The following is a 24,553-nucleotide window of genomic DNA, read 5'->3' on the forward strand; positions in this document are numbered from 1 at the left end:
AGTGAGATACCACCTCGCAACCATTAGGATATCTACTTTAAGAAGATAAACAGAAATAACAAATGTAGAGAAATTGAAACCCTTGGACATAGTTGATAGGAATGTAAAATGAGACAGCTGCTGTGGAAACCAGTATGACAGTTTCTTAAAAAACTGAAAATATGATCTAGTGATTCCACTTTAGTATATATATCCAAACTTGAAAGCAGACTCTTAAAGAGATACTAATATTTGTACACCCATATTCATAGCAGCATCATTCATAATAGCTAAAACATGGAAGAAATCAAGGTGTTCACTGACAGAAGACTGAATTAAGCAAAATGCAATATTATTCAGTCATAAAAAAGAAGGAAATTCTGACATATGCTACAGCATCGATGAACCCTGAGGACTTTATGCTAATTGAAATAAGGCATCACAAAAATAACACTATATGATGCCACTTACATGAGATACCTAAAGCAGTCAATGATACAGACACAGAAATTGGAATGGTAGCTTACAAGGGCTTGAGGGGGTGGGGAATTGGGAGTTATTTTTTCAGTTTCAGTTTTGCATCACAAAAAAACTTCTAGACATGAATGGTGGTGATGGCTGCACAACAGTATGAATGCACTTAATTCTGCCACACTTAAAAATGTTCACAGTGGTAAATTTTATGTTACGCATATTTTACAACAATAAAAAATGTTAAAAATGGAAATCTTGCTGTCTGAAAATATTTATAACCCTAATTCAGGCAGAGGTCTGTGAATTTACTGTCTCTTATTTAAATAACTCTCTACTTAAATGGGCTTCCCTGATAGCTCAATTGGTAAAGAATCTGCCTGCAATGCAGGAGACCCCAGTTTGATTCCCAGTTCAATTCCTGGGTGGAGAAGATCCCCAGGAGAAGGGATAGGCTACCCATTTCAATATTCTTGGGCTTCTTTTGTGGCTCAACTGGTAAGGAATCTGTCTGCAGTGCAGGAGCCCTGGGTTAGATCCCTGGGTTGGGAAGATCCCCTGGTGCCCGGGTCCAGCCCCGGCTGATCCAGGGTATTCGAAGGGGAGACGGTATTGGTGACTATTTAAATATTCATCAAAGATATAAAGAGTAATAGAATGAGGATAGCTCAGTAGGAAAATTCAGTGGAGAAAAGAGGCTGAGAAGCTTGGTTTACACCGGAGACCAATAAAACTTCAAGACAAGAAGCTTGCACCACTTACGTAGGCCGCAGGCATCCTTCTGTTCTCCCGAAGGAGAGGAGACACTGAGGCCTCCCTGGTCGGATGTTAGAAGCCCAGGCATAATTAGTAAGCATGGCGGGTTCCGCGCTCCAGATGGAGACTCAGCCAGAGTTTGAGAGAGAGAGAGACATGGGGAGACCAGTATTTCGAGGAACTGATCCCAATTCTTTATTTTCCATGGTCTACTTTTATACACTGAGATGTTATACAAAAGTCACGCAGAGACAGCAGTCCTGAATTTTATTAAAGTCAGGTGCTTCACACAAATTTATACAGAGGTCTTAGGGGTGTTACATCATCTTCTGGCCAGGGGGGCCTGCTGACAATTTAGGACCCTCTCCTTGTGACAGCGGTCAGTCAACACTTATTTCTCCAGGGGTGATTATTCTTAAAACAGACGTCACCCAAATAAAGTTACATTCCTATAGGGTGAGGGTGTAGTGGGTTTTAGTTAAGGAAAGAATTTACTTAGCCTAAGGTCTAACATGATTAATATCAAAGGTTAATACTTATTTCTTCTATATATTCATTAATGTGTGTAAGGGCAGGGGATATGGAGACTTAGCAACAAACATTGGCTCAACAAATGAAAAACCCTTCACCAATACAATTTCTAATCAGCCCATGATACTTATACTAATAGTTTTCTAACTTTTCTAAGGAACCTGTTTTTAGAAGGTTTAAAGCATCTCATGCCTCTCACGGTTGGGAGGCTGTGAGCAATCACATGTGGCCGGACAAGCCTGTCAGGCAGGCTAGAGAACCTTCAGAGGAGTTTGTAGGTTGAAACACTCCTATCACGCCCAGGAATTATTATTAACTGGAGCTCTAAGTTAACTCCTTATCCTAAAGAGGTGGTGGGGGACAGCCCCCTGTAAAGTCAGAGGTGTAGGGGAGAGCACAAAGTAGTAAAGAAGGCAGGCTCTGGTTATGGGGGTAGATGCTAGAGGATTTCCAGGGGGACTCCTGAGGCTCGATCCTGCCTTTGCGTATGTCGAGCCTCCTTCCTCATGACCTTTGCCATGGGCAGAGTGCCTCACGCCCGGCCCCCAACACCCTGGAAAAGGGAAAGGCTACCCACTCCAGTATTCTGGCCTGGAGAATTCCATGGACTGTGTAGTCAATGGGGTTGCAAAGAGTCAGACACGACTGAGCGACTTTCACTTCACTCACTCGCTACTTATAATTTGGCTCCAGCTGCTCCCTTTTCCTCACCCTTACTTCTACCAAATCTTTAAACTTTCATCTCTCTAGTCTCAGCATAAAATTCTCCTGGTCATGCGTGAAAAGGAGTTTATTCACACAGTGAAAAATGCTCTCAGGAATTCAGCCCTCTTTCAGGTAATGTAAGACAGATTCAATGATGGCTTTTCAGGAAAGGGGAGGTTTATGTGTAATTCCTCAGAGCAACCTTTGAAAGCCTGACAATGAAAGAAAAGGCAGTCTCAGTCAACCTGTCTGACATGAGCATGATTTTTCATGCTCAAGATAGACCATGCAAGGTAAACTGAAGTATTAACTACCACCTAGGCAAAATGTATATGAAACCAAAGAAAATCAAGGTACATTTCAGCCTTGGTCCTCAGTTCCTGGGCTTCCATGTCTATTTCTTAATGAGCAAAATTAGTAATATAGAGATGTATTATCTCCACTGTACAGTAAGATTTGAGCAAAGTGAAACTTTCAGATTCAGTTCATATTCTTTCTGATGAACTTAAGAGGTTTGTTTCCTTTTGGATCTAGACTGAAAATAGAGTGGGTACTGAACTCTGTCATGAGTTTCTCAGCACACTGAATTCTAGGACCTCCACAGGCAAACACAGAGAAGTGATTTAATAGACTAACAGAAAGCAGGAAAAGTTGGGGAGGAAAAGGAAAGAATGAAAACAAGTTTGTAAAGTTGTGTGGTACTTTAAACGTATGCTCACTTCTCAATACGAGGTAACATCGTTGTAGGGCAATATGTCCTTCGCTCTCTTTCAAAGTATATCATGCTCAACAGCAGTTCACAAAGAAATACAGGTGGCAAATAACCTGAAAAACAGTGCGACTTCATCTGTAGTAAGAAAACATATGAAGGAAAACAACATACCACATTTCTTCTTTCATACTTACAGAAGAATTTGCTTAACGATAATCAAATTCTGGAAAGAATACAGCAAAACAAATATTCTCCCACATTACTAGTGACAAGGGTGATTCATACTTCTGATGTACAGCAGCAATTTAGCAGCAGATAAGAAGAACCTCAGAAATACTCTATTTGTTCACCCAGTAGATCTAATTCTAAAAATTTAACCCAAGAAATTAATCTGCATTATGCCCAAAGATTGACTTAAATTAAAGGGAAAAGATGACAGGATACAGGGAATCTGAATAACAGAAGACAGGTAAATTTTTATATGATCAGAGCCATGGAAAAAATTCAAATGCATCAATTTTTTTCTGTTGTGCCTAGGTAAAAATTGATTTATGTCCTATTAAGTTTCTGAGAGTTTAGTGTGACTTGATTTACTTTTTTTAAAGTGACAGTTCAGAAATGTAGGAAGGTTCATAGATTTATTGAATTATGTTATAATTCTGCTATTTGTTCATCCAAACACTTCTGAGGTTTGGATAACTGAAATTTATTTACTTTGATCTTAATTTATTGGAATAAAGGCATCATTTTAGGGGGAAATGTATATACATTAAAATCAAATGAAAACATACCATAATTAATTCATGTATTTGTGGTTATTTGGCAAAAACAAGCATACAAACTAACTCCAAAATACCCATCAGTTGGTTACATTGTCATAAAATAATGTCTTGAAAAAAACAGCTTTCTTTAGCAAGGTTATGGACGGAATTGTTTTTCCCAAATTCATATGTTGAAGCCCTAATGCCTGGTATCCTGGCATGTAACTATTTGCAGATAAAACCTTTGAAGAGATGATTAAGTTAAAATGAGGCCATTAAAGGTGGACCCAAACCCGATCCAACTGGAATCCTTAGACTAGAACACACGGAGACAATGTGAGGCACAGGCACAGAAGAAAGATGGGAAGCCACAGCGAGAAGGCTGCCATTTGTAAGCCACGGAGAGGAGACTTAGGAGGAGCTCAGTCTGACACCTCAGTTCTGAACTTTCAGTATCTAAAACTATGAAAATAAATTTCGCATTTAAGTCACCAAGTTTGTGGCATTTTGTTACGGCAGCCCTAGCAAGCTGATACGAGGATGAGTCGGACCTATCCATACCCAGGGAAATTTCAATCACTGAATATATATATAGTTATAACTTTAGTATCAGAAGACTTTATAACAATGATTCTCAAGTTATCACAGTGACATTTTTTTTTCAATTTCAAGTTCACTGCAGACCAATAATCTGTATAATACAAAATCACATGCTTAGATGTTGCAACAAAGTCAAATTGCTATAAAAGTTGCTAAACATTCTCAAAAGTCTACTAATTTTTTCACAGACTGGTAACACATAGTATTGGACCTGCTGGTCCACAGGCCACACTTTGAGTAAAGCTGTCATGAAGCTCATTTTGTCCAGGTCCTTTAATTACAGCTAAGAAATCGGAGGTCTTGAGAAGTTCAACAACCAACTCAGTATCACAAAGTTTGCTAGATTTCCTGACAGCAATCATGCTCCATTCCCGCCTTAAATAAGTCACCAAAATTCTCAATCCATTTCTTTTCCAGCTATGCAAATACTAGCCAAATTTTTCTGTTTGTTTCCTCCTAGGTATGTCCACTCCTGACATCACTAATGCTTAGGAAAATCATTTTGTTCAGAAATTCTACCTCTTATCTCAATAAATTACCTTTTCCACCTGTGAGAGATTCTTGCCTTCTGTACAGACATCTTGTTTCCATGTACTTGAAACACATCTTATTATCAATCCTCTTGTGCAATCTTCCTTTTATTTTCTACTTTTGATTTGCCTGAGCTTTTGTACACTCTCTAAATTTATTCTGTAATCTTTCCCAGCCTGTTCTGTCCCAAATGTTTTATATCTTACATATGCCTCTTGCTCAACCTTGATTACCCTCAGCCCTCCTCCCTCATCTACATGGTCTCTGTAAAGCCTGCTTTGTGTTTATCATTCAGTAGTTTGCATAGCCCCTGGGCATATATTAATTTTTGTTCAAATGCTTGCCATTTCCTTCTGCATCCTTTACTTCCATCAACATTTCTTATTTGTTCTCAATTATAATAGTGCATATTCTTCAAAAAATTGATTCCACGGGCAGTGTTTTTTAAACATTACTCTTCAAGGTTTTAAAAATAATCTTGATGAGCATTTATTCATAACTCTAAAACTATCTCCATTTCTTGCTTGTGAGTAATAATAGTACCTGTTACCTTTTTGTAGTAGCTGTGTGTATGTGTGTGTGTGCTTGTGTGTAATAGTAGCTCAGTTGTGTCCAACTCTTTGTGACCCCATGGACAATAGTCTGCCAGGCTTCTCTGTCTATGGAATTCTCCAGGCAAGAATACTGAAGTGGGTAGACATTCCCTTCTCCAGGAGATCTTCCTGACACAGGGATTGAACCCAGCTCTCTTACACTAAAGGTGAATTCTTAACCCTCTGAGCCACCAGGGAAGCCTACCAGTTTTGTAGCTAACTAATTTTATGATGTTTGCCTAGTCACTTAAACCCTACAGGCCTCTTCCCTTATCTGTATTATGAAATGGTTGAAATAAATAAGTGGTCCCATCTAAAATTAAATTCTAAAGTCTAAATGTTTACTCTGTCCCTCATCTATCTATGAAAGAGAGAGCTCAGTCATAACTTTTAGAATATTCTATTGCTTCTCCATCATCTACCCATCTTTCAAGGTCAGTATCAGATCTCATACCTTCATTAAGTCATCCTTAATTATCTCAGTGAAAATTTCTCCATATTATAATTTCTCATAAAGTCATGTTTTATATTGACCATTTAGACTAGATAGCATATTAAAAAGCAGAGACATTACCTTGCCAACAAAGGTCCATCTAGTCAAGGTTATGGTTTTTCCAGTGGTCATGTATGGATGTGAGAGTTGGAATATAAAGCAAGCTGAGCGCCAAAGAATTGATGCTTTTGAACTGTGGTGTTGGAGAAGACTCTTGAGAGTCCCATGGACTGCAAGGAGGTCCAACCAGTTCATCCTAAAGGAGATCAGTCCTGGGTGTTCATTGGAAGGATTGATGCTGAAGCTGAAACTCCAATACTTTGGCTACCTCATGCGAGGAGTTGACTCACTGGAAAAGACTCTGATGCTGGGAGGGATTGGGGGCAGGAGGAGAAGGGGACAACAGAGGATGAGATGGCTGGATGGCATCACCAACTCGATGGACATGAGTTTGAGTGAACTCTGTGAGTTGGTGCTGGACAGGGATGTGCTGCGATTCATGGGGTCACAAAGAGTCAGACACGACTGACTGACTGAACTGAACTGAGCCTTTAAGTAGCCATTCAAGAATGTATCTAAGGATATTGTCTCATCAGTGAATATTCTTTGAAGAGAATGACTATGAAATGTTACATATAACATATACATTAGGTAAAACTATATGAAATTGCCTTTTGGTAAGTAAAAACATTGTATATCAACAACTTCATTTTTCCATCACATATAAATGTTAATTAAAACTATTGAACACCAACAATTAGACATTATCCTATTGTCATATATAGTGTTTCATTTCATAGTAAATACAATCTAATGAGTTAAGGATTGTTGTTTCCATTTTACAAAGAAGAGGACTGAGGATAACGGGGTTTAAATAATTTGCCAAGATCATATAGTTCAAAATAGACAGAACCAGGATTTAGAGTTGGATCTAGCCCAATGGCACCCCACTCCAGTACTCTTGCCTGGAAAATCCCATGGATGGAGGAGCCTGGTGGGCTGCAGTCCATAGGATCGCTAAGAGTCGGACACGACTGGGCGACTTAATTTTCACTTCTCACTTACATGCATTGGAGAAGGAAATGGCAACCCACTCCAGTGTTCTTGCCTGGAGAATCCCAGGGAGGGGGGAGCCTGGTGGGCTACCCTCTATGGGGTCGCACAGAGTCGGACACAACTGAAGCGACTTAGCAGCAGCAGCAACTCTAAAGTTCTTACTTCTTCCTCAAATTTTCCAGAATACAGCACAGTAGAGGTAAATATTGACCTCCAATTTGGATTAGAGAACATCATTTTTAAAAAACACAAAATCAAACCCCTTTGAGTATCATTCAGTGTTTTGCAATGAAGAACAAAAATTTATAGGTTGGTAATTTGGCTTCTGTGCTGACTGTCTCCAGAAATATGACCAAGATTTTAATTAAGTAAGCCAATAACCACTTTCCTATTGCTAAAGACCTTGAGAGAAACATAAATCAGTACTTCCCCTTCGAAAGAGTTAAATAATGAAATATTACTTTAAAATACTGTATACAGCAATTTAAAATATAAATTGGTACGTCTGTATGTACTAACATAGGACAAAGATACACAGTACTGAGTAGAGAAAGAATTATTGTTGAAGAATAAAATTACAGTGATTCCATTTAGAGATTTAGATAAATCTATAATGTGCCTTTGTGGTAATATGAAAGTATGTATATATCATTATTTACTTCTGAGTATTAAGAATAATATTTGGAAGGATATATAAAGTGTACAGCAAATGGCTCTTGTCTCTGGAAAATCAGAGTAGGAAAACGAAGTAAAAGGCAAGAACGTTTTCTGATTTTACGTTTAGTCTTTTGTTTGCACCTTCTTAATAATTCTGTTCTTTTGTCTGCATCTTCTTAATAATTCTGTTCTTTTGTCTAAAAAGGAAAAAAGGAACATTCCCTCAATCATCCAATTTAATGATGAACTATCGTATCCATACGGTTCATCTAAGTTTCTTGTGTTGTAAAAAGTGCATGCTTCAACACTGACCATAACACTGAAAACTACATATGTCTATGTGAAAACTGTTACTTAATTGGCACACTATCTTTTGCCATATGTCATATTTCTCATTCCTATTTGTGGTCATTGTAGTTTTCCATTGAACAGCCAATAGTAACTCTGCCATGCTCCACACGACTTCCAAAGTGCAGAGTACAAGAGACTGACAGGAAACCCCACCGAAACCTCCCCTGGGAGCAAGACCATCTTTATTACACAGTGAGTATTAACCTGTCCTAGGGTTTTAAAGGATAAGTCCTCATAACTACATTCTCTTGTGTATTTTCATAATTCTTTTCTTTTTAAAGTTTTTATGACATGTATACTCATCATCAGCCATTTTGTGGCCTTAACAAAGCATATAATGGGTTGCTCTAAACAGATAAGTAGAATCAATAACAATCTCCATGAGAATTATCCTCTCACTGTCTAAAAATGTCCAGTCTGTTGTTGAAATAAGTGAAATTTCACCAATTAGGGAGGACCAGCTGCTAATAAGGGCCTCCTTTGAAAGTGAACTGTGAACTCTCAGACATCTATGTGAAATCACTTTCCTAAGATAAATACTTTGAAAAGCTCCAACTGGCCCACAGAGTTGTTTAGTTGAGTTCCTGAAAACAGTTGAGAGTCTTAGACACCTGTGATTTAGTGAGGACGTGCTTCTCAGGAGAGCCCTACAAGGGACTAACAGAAGCAGAATAAGCAACAGAAGAAAGGCTTTCAGGTAATGACCAGTTACGGCCAAATCCAGCATTGCCCTGCCTAGAGCCGGGAGGAGCGGTCTGTACTATGAGGGAGTCATCAGTATCAGGTCGAGACATTGTCATCCCCAGGGTTCTGGGCATGGAACAGGCAGTTCCCTAGAGAAAGGTGATTGATGTTAACCCTTAATCTTAGCACTGGAAGCAGCAGGCAGCATGTGTATACTGACAATGGGATCTGCATGTGTGCCCAGAATATCTACTGCCAGAGCTTTGGTAAAGAAGAAGGAGAAAAAAAAAAAGGGTAATTATAGATTTGGGCACTAAGGAAGGCAGGAGGCGGAGACGACTAGGCGTTCTTCTCCTCATTAAGAAGTCACTGAAGGGTAAGGCCAAAGGGGGCTGGGAAGAAAATTTTAGAGAGTTCTAAAAAGAAAGTGTTACTTATTTCTTGTTGTTCAGTCGCTCAGTTGTGTCCAACTCTTTGCAACCCCATGGACTGGAGCACACCAGGCTTCCCTCTCCTTCACCATCTCCTGGAGCTTGTTCAAACTATTGTCCACTGAGCTGGTTATGCCATCTAATCATCTTATTAACTTAATTCTTAGTTAACTTGAAAATGTAAACACAGAACTTCTTTCTGTCACTGACTGGATTCTTTTTCCCCTTTTAGAAATTAAAACCTAAGAACACTAAAGAGGGAAGGATACACACCTTCTGTCATCTATTTTGCAAGTATCAGCGTAACAATCACCCTGGGACACCTTTGTATAGTTAGGATCCACTAGACATTGCATATTCCTTATCCCCAGGGCTCTACCAGGCAGAGAGAACAGTCCTGCAATTGACTGACCTCACACTTGTGGGTGCGCAGTGACCCCGCTTGAATAATGTGACACCATAAAGCACCCCCTGGAAAGAACACAGCCCACTAAACCTCCTGAAAAATATCTTTCCCAGAAATATACTCTCTCCTTTCAGACCCCATGCTTTTCAGAATGGTGTCAACTTATAACAGCTCCTTGACATTAATTACCACACCATCCTATAAGTTTAGCCCTCTGCAAAGCAGCTAAAGCTGTCAGGGAGGGCCCCATATTTTAATATCCACTTACCTTGAAACCAAAGTGTCACAAAAGATACTCACTTTCAGTTCCTCCTTCCTTTTCAAACATTAGGAGGTAAGTGACCCCACCATCAAATCCACAAATTTTGATTAATTCCTTCCACTTAAAATGTTCCAATTTTTGCCAAGGTATGTGGTCTACAGACTGACAGTCTCATTAAGAGCTTATTCAAGGGCTTGATTATACAGTTTGGGAAGTTTCTTGAGCCCTGGCAGTCTGAGGTATAGAATCTCCCTCCCATCTGCCCACTGTAGTAGCCTGTCTGATACCCAAAGGTGAAGAGATTTCAGATTTCAGTACAGTCAGTTCTCAGCCTGCACACAAGTTTTAGAAGCACCAGTTTCTGTCCTTAAGCATTCTCTCCAGGAGCACTGACATGCCTGCCCCATGTCACTTCTTCATAAGGGCTTCTCAGGGCTGAACAGAAGCAGAGGGCTCCACAGGCCCATGAAGGAAATGTGTGCTCAGAATCCTTGTCTGGAACCGTGTCCCAAGGATGTTCCTATTAGTCAAAGCCAAAGATCAAAGACAGAGAATAAATGTAACTCACTGGCTATGAATTTCTGAACAGGGTAAATGAGGACAGAGGCCTATAAGAGAAGCACTATATTCCTATCTACAAAGCATACCTTGTACCCCACTGACAAGCTTCCTCTTCAGTGGGAGCCAGGAAATGACCACAATCATTTAACACTGCTAAGCTGAAGTTGTAGTCTTCCCTCCTAAGTAATTTGGTTCCTCCATGTTTCTTTGGGGTCAGTTATTTGGAAATTGGAAAGTACTTTTCTAGTAAAACCATGTCAGTATGTTACTTAAGGTCTTAAAATAACTTGTCATCATCCTTTTAACCATGTCACTGTTGATGCTATCAAGCTTTGGGGATTAACCTTCAATCCCAACAACAAATTATTACCCACATTTTCAGATTTAAAAAACAAACAAGCAAAAGCTGAGACATAAAGAGATAATCTTCCCCAAATCACACAGTTAAAAAATAAGACTAAGCTAACACTGAAGTTAGGATTTGTCTAATTCTGCAGGAGAACTAATAACCACGATGCTCTACCCTGTCTTAAAATTAGTACTAAGAAAATTACCCTCCCAACAGGACTAGAGTGTCCACCACATATAAGGATGTCTGATGAAAAATGAATTGATTTCCACTTTGAAATGCCCAAGCCCCACATTCTTCTGATATTATCTCTAGAGTGAGAACAAAACCTCTCTTCCAAATTCGTCACAGTCCAACCCATTCCAGTCTCAGATCAGTAGCCATCTCTCTATAATACTTCCCTAACCCCCTGCTCATCAGACCAGGTTGCAGGGCCCACCTTTGTCCTTCACTGTTCTCTGGACTTACCTTGCCATGCTTACCCATTGTGTTATAAGCATCTCTCCCTTTTTTGTCTCTTCCATTGGGCTGTGTGCTTCCTGACAGCAGGGGCTGTGTGCTGTCTTTTTTATTTGATCCCCAGTGACATATCTAGCAATGTACCACCTCTAACTGACTGGTCTTAATGGGTGAATGTTCCAAGGAGGTTGGGGAAACAGATGAGTGTGGGTACTAGCATCTCCTGGAAGCCTTCACCCCTAGGGATCCTGTTTGGTCCTAGATGGTCAGATTCCTTCTTTGCTTCTCAGGCTCAAAGACCAATCTAAATCACTCCCATTTATATCCCTATACTAGCAAGGTTTTCCCACTCCCCTCTGTACCCTGTGGAAGGATTACTGCAGCAGAGGAAAGGAGAGCAGGAGGTGCCACACTGTCTCTTAAATGTCTCCACGTCATCTGTTAGAATTAGTCACATCACTCTGCCTCTGCACTGAGGGAGCTGGGAAGTTCAGCCTCCCCACATGCCTACAAAAAAGAGAACTGGAAATGGGTAACCGACACTGATGAAACCTACCCTAATCCAGAACCCAGACGTTTTCTTTCTTGGTTCGTTTTGACTCTGCAACCTAATCTTTAGATTACTTTTCAGAAAGCCAGGTAGCTACCAGCTGAAGAAAGGTTCTTATTCATTGAAAAACATAGAGGCAGCATGTATCTACCTTGCTTGCTTCTTAACTAAATTACTATAATGGATATTTCCTCATAGAATTGAGAAGAAAAACCTTAAGTTAAAAGACTGGAACTGGTCCTTGACTGAGGTATGAGAGGTCACTGAGAATACAAGTATCACAGAGTAATGAAGTGCTTGGAGTCACCTGACTAGGACAGCCACTTTAATAAAAGAAAAAAAAAATCACGAGTGATTTAATCTCATATAGCACTTTAGCGCTTACAAAGCTTTTTTTTAAACGGGGGTGGGGGCATAAGGTATGATTTTTTATTGTGATAAAATAGAAATAACATAATATTTACCATTCAGACCTTTTTATAGCATACAGTGTGGTAGCATTAAGTACCTTCAAGACATTGGACAGTATCTAGTTTCAGAACTTTTTCCTCAATCCAAATGGAAACCTTTGTCCATTAAAACACTGTCCATTCCCTGTCTCCCTAGACCCTAAAAACCCTGAGTCTTTTTATATCCCTATAGATTTTCCTATTCTGGATATTTAACAGAAGTGGAAGTGATATATTAATAATATGTGGTGTTTTTGTTTTGTTTTGTTTATGACTCCTTTTATTTAGCATATTTTCAAGATTTATCCATGCCATATCATGTACTAGCACTTCATTCATTTTGTTGCCAGACAGTATTCTGTTATATGGATATATCACATTTATTTACTCATTTATCACCTGATGGACATTTGGGCTGTTTCCTGTTTTGGCTGTTGTGAATCGACTTGCTACAAACATTCACAGACAAGGTTTTATTTGAACACCTATTTTTCTACTATCTTGGGCACATATCTAAGAGTGGAATTGCCGGGTCGTACATTAACTCTATGCTTATTTGTTGAAGACTCTGTAAGCTTTTTAACATTCATTATTTTATTTAATCTTCCCAGCATCCCTGTGTAATGTACTACTATCTCCATTTTACAAATGAGGGACATTCAAAGAAAGGCATTAAGTGAATCACCAGACTAAGCCTTGATTTACCCTCCTATAATAAGCACGTCATAAGACCACAGTGAAAACCAAAATGAGACAGATTTATATCTAGATATATTTTCCTCTACCTTAAAAATATGATGAATCTTAAAATAAAACATTCCATAACAGTGATAGAATATCACAGACTCCGGATAAGAGAAATCCTCCTTAGCTTCTCTATTCTCTTGCATGCATCATCAGTTTAATATTTAGGTCACTGGTTTTATAGGCTTCAAGAAGCTCTACCACATAGAGCTTATATAGAAAGTTTCAGAAAATGAAAAACACTTTAAATTAAAGCTAGGCCTGTTGTGATTTTATATACATGAAGGTGACCCTTTCCTTTCAAAGACAGAGAAGTGGTGGTGTGACTACCTGAGTTGGGATGTACACAATGTCACAAAACGGCAAACACAATGATATGAGTGATAGAGGAGAGAAGTGGGGGTATCAGGACTCAGGCATGAGAACTTCCTCTTGCCTTCTTGCAGTGCAAACACTGTGGCTGAAAACTCCTGAGTCACTTCTGAAATCTGCCATTTAAACATATGGATAGTTTGGGTGATCCAGCTCAAAATCATCCATTTCTGAACACTGTCTCCTTCTCAGGGTCACAGTGGTAGTGGGCTGGGGATCTCAAAGCCAGGTGTACACTTTGGGTCCCCAACTGCTGGCCTCAGTTAGCTGGAACTGAGGCAGCCTGGGCCAGTCAAATTCTCTTGCCTAGAAATTTGGAATTGGAATTCAGAAAATAGTTAAGCTCTGGATAGCCAAGATCATAACATGAAAACTGGGCTGTGGAATAACCATTTTCAGCCTTGCAGGTGAAGGAGCAGCCTTTAAAACGTACACAGAGAAACAGAGAATGGACTGAACCAGTGGCACAAAAATAAAGAGATCAAGAGCAAAAGAAAGAAAGAGACAGAGGCACTGTCCGATTTCTAGACCCACACTCTTCTTGAAGACTTAGGATTCTGTGAGAACCCCTGCACTCTTGTCATAAACACCATTTGGTTTCAGCTAGTTGGCAGACTGGCCAGCTGTTACCAAGCCAGCCCCTTTCATTCAGGGCACACAGACAAATTACATTCCCAGAATTCACTGTAGTTAGTTGCGGTCATGTGACCGGGCCCTGAATAATAAAATGGGAGAGGAAGTGATATTCTCTACTTTCAGAATTGGCAATAAAACCTCCCCTGTGATTCTCCACTAGCACTCTTTCCTCATAGGCCAGTTAAAAGTCAACACTAGGGACAATAGCAGAAGTCTCCTGTTGACAATGTCAGCACCTCCTTAGCTTAGGTCCTAAAAGAATGCTTGGAGCAGCCAAGCCGCTCTCACCAAGTAGACTTTACAAGCTCAAGGAAAAAATTCACCTTATGTTAAGACTTTACAGAGATTTCAGGCTCTAAGTGACATAATATCAAGCTTTATCTGAACAAATACAAGGCAGTTTCTTGTATACAAATACAAGTAGGTTTTTTTGAAACCTGCCATCGAAGAATCTTAAAACATCACACCTCCAGCGTATCGCTTCTATTCAGTTGCTGTTTGTTAAAAAGGCTGAAGATCTTGGGACAAACACCTTGTGTGCTAGGCTCTGAAGCTTGCAGCAGAGGGCAGAGGTAAAGGACTCAATCCATAGAATGCCAAACAAGGCTAGCTCAGGTGACATCACACATACCTCTATTTGGACAGATATCCTTTGAATGCTCTACCAGTTCTGAGAGTAATCAGCCACCCTCTCAGTCTCCCTATGGCTGTGCAAGTTAAAAGCAAGGGCTTTTCATGTAGAAACTTTGTGTTTCTATTGAAGTCAGTACTGAAACATGTTTCCTTTCCAAATGACTCAGGCAGGTTTTCAAGATGGTCCATCCAATAGCAATCTGCTCAGTTACTGGAGTTCTAGAAAGGACTGACCAAAGAAAATGGCTGTATCAAAGAGCTATATTGACAGCTGATGTGCCTCTAACTATTCTGGAAGACAGTCTTGAAAACAACAGTTCTATATGTGCAATATGCAATGGCACCCACTCCAGTACTCTTGCCTGGCAGATCCCACGGACGGAGGAGCCTGGTGGGCTGCAGTCCATGGGGCCGCGGGGAGTCGGACACAACTGAGCGACTTCACTTTCACTTTTTACTTTCATGCATTGGAGAAGGAAACGGCAACCCACTCCAGTGTTCTTGCCTGGAGAATCCCAGGGACGGGGGAGCCTGGTGGGCTGCCTGCCATCTATGGGGTCGCACAAAGTTGGACACAACTGAAGTGACATATTGGAGAAGGCAATGGCACCCCACTTCAGTACTCTTGCCTGGCAAATCCCATGGACGGAGGAGCCTGGTAGGCTGCAGTCCATGGGGCCGCGGGGAGTCGGACACAACTGAGCGACTTCACTTTCACTTTTTACTTTCATGCATTGGAGAAGGAAACGGCAACCCACTCCAGTGTTCTTGCCTGGAGAATCCCAGGGACAGCAGAGCCTGGTGGGCTGCCATCTATGGGGTCGCACAGAGTCAGACACTACTGAAGCAACTTAGCAGCAGCAGCATTATTTCCTATTCTATCCCTGGGAGCAGTAACTCTTGTGGAAGAGAAAATTTAATGGATTTAGCAGGGTTATTAACTTGGGCAAATTCTACCCCATGTGTGCTACCATCCATGGGGTCATGAAGAGTTGGACACAACTGAGCAACTGAACAACAACAACAGGGCTATTAACAAGAGGACATAGAAGGCAGATCTTCTTGACATTATTTTACAAACCTAAGTGGCTTTCTGTACAAAAAAAAGTCTCTAGAAAAAATGTATTAAGTGCAGTGGAGCTCACTTCAAGACCAAGTGCTTGCTTTAAAAGGCATGTAGTTTTTGTAACATTTAAACTAACAGTCTTTGTTGTCTATAATATGTATAAGATTGAAGGTGTGAGAGCTTCAATTCGAGGAAAGCAATGAAAACATCTCACTTTTAGGTAATTTTATCAGTCTTTCAAGAACAGGGGAAAACTCCAAAATGTGGGAAATATTCAACATTAGGAACCTATTTAGGCATCTGTTCTTTAGCAGTTGGGCCAAGACCCTGGGAGATTCTGAGCACATAAAATCAATCACCATCATCCCAACTGCAGCAGCCCCTTTCTTCAACATTTTGGAAGTCCCACTTCACCCAAAATACACCATTATTTTTGCTCACATTAAAATTCCACACAATTTACAAGCTAAGTATATGGAATACTGAAATCAGATTGATTTTATTCTTTGCAGCCAAAGATGGAGAAGCTCACAGTCAGCAAAAACAAGACCAGGAGCTGACTGTGGCTTTGATCACGAACTCCTAATTGCCAAATTCAGACTGAAACTGAAGAAAGTAGGGAAAACCACTAGACCATTCAGGTATGACCTAAATCAAATCCATTATGATTATGCAGTGGGAGTGAAAAATAAATTCAAGGGATTAGATATGATAAACAGAATGCCTAAAGAACTATGGACAGAGGTTCGTGACATTGTACAGGAGACAGGGAGCAAGACCATTCCCAAGAAAAAGAAATGCAAAAAGGCAAAATGATTATCTGAAGAGGTCTTACAAATAGCTGGGAAAAGAAGAGAAGCAAAAGGCAAAGGAGAAAGCAAAGATATACCCATCTGAATGCAGAGTTCCAAAGAATATCAAGGAGAGATAAAAAAGCCTTCTTCAGTGATCGATGCAAAGAAATAGAAGAAAACAACAGAATGGGAAAGACTAGAGATCTCTTCATGAAAATTAGAGATACCAAGGGAACATTTCATGCAAAGATGGGCTCTATAAAGGACAGAAATTATATGGGCCTAACAGAAGCAGAAGATATTAAGAAGAGGTGGCAAGAATACACAGAAGAATTATACAAAAAAGATCTTCACAACCCAGATAACCACGATGGTGTGATCACTTGCCTAGAGCCAGACATCCTAGAATGGGAAGTCAAGTGGGCCTCAGGAAGCATCACTATGAACAAAGCTGGTGGAAGTGATGGAATTCCAGTTGAGCTATTTCAAATCCTAAAAGATGATGCTGTGAAAGTGCTTCGCTCCATATGCCAGCAAATTTGGAAAACTCAGCAGTGGCCATGGGACTGGAAAAGGTCAGTTTTTATTCCAATCCCCAAAAAAGGCAATGCCAAAGAAAGCTCAAACTACCACACATTTGCACTCATCTCACATGCTAGCAAAGTGATGCTCAAAATTCTCCAAGCCAGGCTTCAACACTATGTGAACTGTGAACTTCCAGATATTCAAGATGGGTTTTGCAAAGGCAGAGGAACCAGAGATCAAATTGCCAACATCCATTGGATCATCAAAAAAGTGAGAGAGTTCCAGAAAAACACCTACTTTTGCTTTATTGACTATGCCAAAGCCTTTGACTGTGTGGATCACAACAAACTGTGGAAAATTCTTAGAGATGGGAATTCCAGACTACCTGATCTGCCTCTTGAGATATGTGTCTGCAGGTCAAGAAGTAACAGTGAGAATTGGACATGGAACAGCAAACTGGTTACACATCAAGAAAGGAGTACATCAAGGCTGTATATTGTCACCCTGGTTATTTAACTAATATGCAGAATGCATCATGAGAAACGCTGGACTGGATGAAGCCCAAGCTGGATCCAGATTCCAGCAAGAAATATCAATAACCTCAAATATGCAGATGACACCACCCTTATGGCAGAGAGCAAAGAAGAACTAAAGAGCTTATTGATGGAAGTGAAAGAGGAGAGTGAAAAAGTTGGCTTAAAACTCAACTTTCAGAAAACTAAAATCATGGCATCTGGCCCCATCACTTCATGGCAAATAGACAGGGAAACAATGAAAACAGTGACAGACTTTATTTGGGGGGGCTCCAAAATCACCGCAGATGGTGACTGCAGCTATGAAATTAAAAGCTGCTTGCTCCTTGGAAGAAAAGCTGTGACCAACCTAGACAGCATATTAAAAAAAGAGACATTACTTTGCCGACAAAGGTCTGTCTAGTCAAAGCTATGGTTTTTCCAGGAGTCATGTATGGATATGAGAATTGGACTATAAAGAAAGCTGAGCACCAAAGAACTGATACTCCTGAACTGTGGTGTTGGAAGAGACTCTTGAGAGTCCCTTGGACTGCAAGGAGATCCAACCAGTCCACCCTAAAGGGAATCAGTCCTGAATATTCATTGGAAGGACTGGTGCTGAAGCTGAAACTCTAATACTTTGGCCACGTGATGAGAAGACCTGACTCATTGGAAAAGACCCTGATGCTGGGAAAGATTGAAGGTGGGAGGAGAAGGGGATGACAGAGGATGAGATAGCTGGATGGTATCACTGACTCAATGGACATGAGTTTGAGTAAACTCCGCGTGTTGGTGATGGACAGGGAGGCGAGCTGCAGTCCATGGGGATCCAAAAAGTCAGACATGACTGACTGAACTGAACTGAAGTATATGGAAGATCAAAAAGTTAAATAGAATGTGGCCCTCCATATCCCTGGAAGAATCTTTGTCCTTGGAGACATGTGGTGGTAGAACGAAGTATAATTTCTTCAACACCTTTTATCATATCTCATTATCATAGTCCACAAATGGGGAATGCATGAAATGAAAGAAGCCTCAACAAGGCTACTCAATCTTCAGTGCCCTTTAATATTTACCTTAGAAGACACAAATAACCTCATATAATTCTTTCACTGAGTATTCACAAGAAGACTTGAAATAAAAACTGTAATTTTTTATTTATAAAGATTAGACTAGAAGAAGTGTAAAAAGGTTAACTATACAGTAACTATCAAAAACAGAGATTTCGGCTTTCAGAACAAGGCTCATTCTGTTGTTCCACATGCTCTTTCTGATGCTCACACCTGTTGATCTACTATCATTTTTACCCACAGGACTTTAAGACTAGGAAAATATCACTGGCATTCCTTAGAACCTTATAGACAAAGTAGAAAAATGTGGATAAGGGTACAGACAGTATATTTATAGCTGACTGTACAGCCCCCTCCAAAGGTTACTAACAGTAATCAACTGCAGTCAATGACAAACAAGGAGGTCCACTCTCTGCCAAAGTCCTGATTCCTACTTACCAACTGCTTGTGATGAATATATCAAATGGGTGCTCAATGAATTTCTTGGTTAACAAAACAGTCTCAATGACTAACAGATTAGGTGGCAAGGCCAGAGCAGGCATGGCATTCAAATTCCTTGCCTATGCCCTGTGTTCTTACCAATTGGGAACTGGTCCTATGGCTAGTCAAGTTACTTTACACTGCCTGCTGCTGGTTGGAGCAAGGAGAAACAACTGATTCAAGTTGTATCAATCTTGTGTCAAATCTTCCTATACTCGGAACTGGAGTAGGGATCATATTGCTTAGCTGAGTGTCCTGTTCTGAAAGTAACACAGACCCAGGGGCTGCAGGTAGTTTGAAGATGGCTAGGATGGGTCTTTGGAAAATTAAATGGAAGATATGTTCTATAAAAAAGTAAAATGTGAAGTGAATTTCAGGGAAGAGGTCATAAGATACCTGACCAAGGGAGGTGGGAAGTGACCAAGGCCTTCCTTGTCACTGAAGTTTACACTTCCAGCTCCAGTTTCTCATAACCCTCAGCTGTGATTTCTGCCCTTGAATTCTATGAAACATTCCTGATCATAAACCTTCTTTCACTTAAACTGAGTGAGGAGGTTCTGATCCTTATAAACAACCAACCAAAGGATTATTCAAATTGATGATTATATTTAAATCCTTCTCCCTTTGTAGGAGGAAAAAAGATATAAAACCCTGACAGTCCACACTCTTCAGAACAGCATCCTGGGCACAGACCTCTCAACCTCTGTGTCCTGTTGCTTCTCAGAACCTAGAAAATGAAATGATTCCTCCCTCTGCGATATTATGTTTACTGAGTGACACTTTCATACAAAGTGCTCTTTGAGCCCTTACAAAGCCTGAGAGTCAAGAATGTTTTGAGTTTGCTGTAGATTGTATTATTGTTTTTGTGCATGCTTGTTTAAAAGTATGTTTATACTTCTGTCTGAGTGCCTCATTGTAATGAGGTTGTGGGAGATGTACTATAACCACTTACCTCTTATCACTCAAAGTCATTGGTATTGACCACAGAGAATACAGTAATTGTGGGTAGGCTTGGTTAAATGTGAAACTCCGGATGTATCAGAAAAATGAAAGGGGGTTGGGAGGGCAGACCTTTCTCCTTCTGAGTTGCCTCAGGCAATAGACCTATCACTACATGGCTGCAGCTGACTTTATCTCCAAAAAAAAAAAAAAATCTCTGAAATGAACAGAGCAGTCTAGAAACAAAATGGCCTCCAAGTGAATTCTTCCCATCACTTTAGATACAGAAGCCAAAAATCTTCTCACCAGACAGATGGCAAAGGAGATCCTTGCAAGAACAGGATCCCTAAATTATCCCACTTTTGCAATTTAGGAAACAGTAAGCTGTCTTAGAAACCCACCCCAACTTTTCTTACTTTTGACTGCCTTTCACTGAGCACCCTTAAGTAATACTTCATTTAACTATCACAATGATCTTCTGCGGTAGATATTGTTATAACTCCCACCTTATCTGTAAGTAATATAAGGTTTTCATAGGTTACGTACATTCCCCAGAATTATCCAATTACCAAGTAGCAGAACCAACACTTCAGCCCAGATTCCTACCCATTGCTCTTTCAAGCACTCAGAACTTTACTGTATCATGGGTTGTCTTACACCAACAGCACTGTAGCTTGTTAGAAATTCAGATTCTCAGGACTTACTCCAGAACTTTCTAAATAAGAATCTGCACTTTGACAAGACGCCTGGTGATTTGCATGCACAAGAAAGTTTCAGAAGCCCTAACTTTAAAAAATCTATGTTTTAATTGCCCCCAAGGCACTGCTGCTGCTGCTACTGCTAAGTCACTTCAGTCGTGTCCGATTCTTTGCGACCCCACAGATGGCAGCCCACCAGGCTCCGCCGTCCCTGGGATTCTCCAGGCAAGAATACTGGAGTGGGTTGCCATTTCCTTCTCCAATGCATGAAAGTGAAAAGTGAAAGTGAAGTCACTCAGTCATGTCCTAGTGATCCCATGGACTGCAGCCTACCAGGCTCCTCCGTCCATGGGATTTTCCAGGCAAGAGTATTGGAATGGGGTGCCAAAGGCATTACTAGCCATTAAACCTACCCCATCCATTAGAGCTTCCCTGATGGCTCAGATGGTAAAGAACCCACCTGCAATGCAGGAGACCCAGGTTCGATCCCTGGGTCAGGAATATCCCATGGAAAAGGGAATGGCAACCCACTCCAGTATTCTTGCCTGAAGAATCCCATGGGCAGAGGAGCCTGGCAGACTACAATCCATCGGTTCACAAAGATCCATCGGACACAACTGAAGCTACTAAAACATTATGGTCCATTCTATCCCTGTGCTATGCTCAGTTGCTCAGTCCTGTCTGACTCTTCGTGACCCCATGGACTGTAGCCCACCATGCTCCTCTGTCCATGGGGATTCTTTAGACAAGAATACTGGAGTGAGTTGCCATGCGCTCACCTCCAGGGGATCTTCCCAACCCAGGGATCAAACCCAGGCCTCCCACACTGCAGGCAGATTCCTTACCATCTGAGTCACCAGGGAAGCACAAGAATACTGGAGTGGGTAGCCTATCCCTTCTCCAAAGGATCTTCCCAACCCAAGAATCAAACTGGGGTCTCCTGCATTGCATGCAGATTCTTTACCAGCTGAGCTACCAGGGAAACCCATTCTATCCCTGGGCCTTATCTAAATGGGCAATATATACATGACTCATCTTCTCACTCTTATTTACTGTATTAGTTATGATTTTTCTGTATTTCCTTCTGCTTTGACATTTTGAGGTCTTGCTGACACAGGAAGGGATTACCCTTCCCAGGGTTGGCTAAATCCTAGTGAAGTAAGCACTTTCCCAAGAGTATGCTCTTCAAAAGCAAACCAGCCTCCAGAGGCCCTGGCCCCTACCACTTCCTTTATCAGACCCTCAACAGGGCTCTCATATGCCAAGATACTCTCCACCCATCCTAACCACCCTAGTGCTAGGTATCAGACAAGTAGGAGAAGCCAGAGTCTGTTGAGATGATTCAAACTAGCTAATCCTAAGCCTGTCTTCTCTGTCTCATCTTGCTTTTCCCACAGAAATCACCAGAAAGGCACTTGTCCATGTTTCCCCTCACTTTCCCTCCTGACTGATTCCATGGCTTTCCCAGGTCACCCTGTGTAACATGGCATGCCTTCTGTTTCCAGGGAACCGTAAGTACACAAAGTTCTTCATGACATTTCCATGTCTGCATGTGTTACCATATCTGATCAAAACAAATCTTGGACACATTTTAAAACAGGCATACCTTGGAGATTCTATAGGTTTGGTTTAAACTACTGCAAAAAAGCAAATATCACAATAAAGAGGGTCATACAAGGTTATTGGTTTCTCATATAAGCATATAAAAATTATGCCTACACTATGCTATAGTCTATTAGGTATGCAATAGTATTTTGTCTAAGAAAAACAAAGGGTACGTTTCTTAAATAAAAAACACTTTACTGCTAAAAAATACTAACCATCATCTAAGCCACCTTCAGTGAGCCAATAGTTTTGCCTTAGCAACATCAAAAATTACTGATCACAGAACACTGTCACAACTACATTAATAATGAAAACAATAAATATTGCAAGAATTAGCAAAATGTGACATAGGGACACAAATTGAGCAAACGCTGTTGAAAAATGACAGCGGTGTCCATCACTTCCACAAGTTTGCTTATCCCCCTTAGTAATCCTTCCTTCTGTGTCCTGATCCCTTCCAAAACCACTGATCTGCTTTCTGTTACCATAGATTAGTTGATTTTCTAGACTTTCATAAATATAAAAGAATCACAGTGCAAGTACTCTTTTTTATTATGGCAAAATATGCATGACATAAAATGTACCATTTTAACCCTTTTTGACTGTACATTCACACTGCTGTGCAAATGTGTACTGTTTTTTGACTTTCTTTCATTCAGCATGTTTTGAGGTTCATTCAGGTGTGATGGTTCACTCCTGTATCACAGAACAGTATTCCATTGTATGACTATACCATGATTTATTTATTCACCTATTGATGGACATTTTGATTGTTACCAGTTTGAGGCCGTTTGTAAATAAAGCTGCTATAAATATTCATGTATAAATCTTTGTAAAGATAATTTTCTATTTCTCCTGGGCAAGTACCTAGGGGTGTTATGGCTGGGTATATTTAACTTCATAAGAAATTGCCTGTTTTGAAAAGTGGGTATAGCATCTTACATTCTCACCTATGGTATATGAGAGTTCCAGTTTCTAAATATCCTTGCTAATACTTTGTATGGTCAGATGTTTCTTTGAGCCATTCAAATAGTTGTATGGTGGCATCTCATTGTGGTTAAATCACTTGAAAACAGTACTATGCTTTCAGGTGTTGCTTTTAAGAATTGTTAGGTAGGAACTTACAGTTACCAAAGGGGAAAGATATGACAGGATAAATTAGGAGTTTTGGATTAACATAACACACTGCTAAGCTAAGTTGCTTCAGTCGTGTCCGACTCTGTGCGACCCCATAGACGGCAGCCCACCAGGCTCCCCCGTCCCTGGGATTCTCCAGGCAAGAACACTGGAGTGGGTTGCCATTTCCTTCTCCAATGCATGAAAGTGAAAAGTGAAAGTCAAGTTGCTCAGTTGTGTCCTACTCTTTGCAACCCCATGGACTGTAGCACACCAGGCTCCTCCATCCATGGGATTTTCCAGGCAAGAGTACTGGAGTAGGGTGCCATTGCCTTCTCCATACACATACTACTATATATAAATTAGATAACCAACAAGGACCTACTATATAGCACAAGGAACTAAATTCCATATTTTATAATAACTTATAAGGGATAAGAATTTGAAATATATATATATAGTACAAAAGATATATTTATATGTGTGTGGGGGTTAATCACTTAGTCATGTGTGACTCTATGCAACCACATGGACTGTAGCCTGCCAGGCTTCTCTGTCCATAGAATTCTCCAGGCAAGAATACTGGAGTGGGTTGCCATTTCTTCCTCCAGGGGGTCTTCCCAACCTTGGGATCAAACCTGGGTCTCCTGCATTGACAGGTGGATTCTTTACCATCTGACCCATCTGGGAAGCCCATTATATATATATAACTGGATCACATTGCTGTGTGTCTAAAACTAACACAATATTGTAAATCAACTATATTTGAATTTAAAAAAATTTTTTTAAGATTTGTAGGTGAGACCAGAGTATTCATCAGTCTAATGGTTCCCCTCAATATGTCAGCAAATTTGGAAAACTCAGCTGTGGCCACAGGACTGGAAAAGGTCAATTTTCATTCCAATCCCAAAGAAAGGCAATGCCAAAGAATGCTCAAACTACTGCACAATTGCACTCATCTCACACACTAGTAAAGTAACCCTCAAAATTCTGCAAGCCAGGCTTCAGCAATACAT

The sequence above is a fragment of the Bos indicus genome, chromosome 8 (genome assembly GCF_029378745.1).
Source record: "Bos indicus isolate NIAB-ARS_2022 breed Sahiwal x Tharparkar chromosome 8, NIAB-ARS_B.indTharparkar_mat_pri_1.0, whole genome shotgun sequence".
Taxonomy (NCBI): domain Eukaryota; kingdom Metazoa; phylum Chordata; class Mammalia; order Artiodactyla; family Bovidae; genus Bos; species Bos indicus.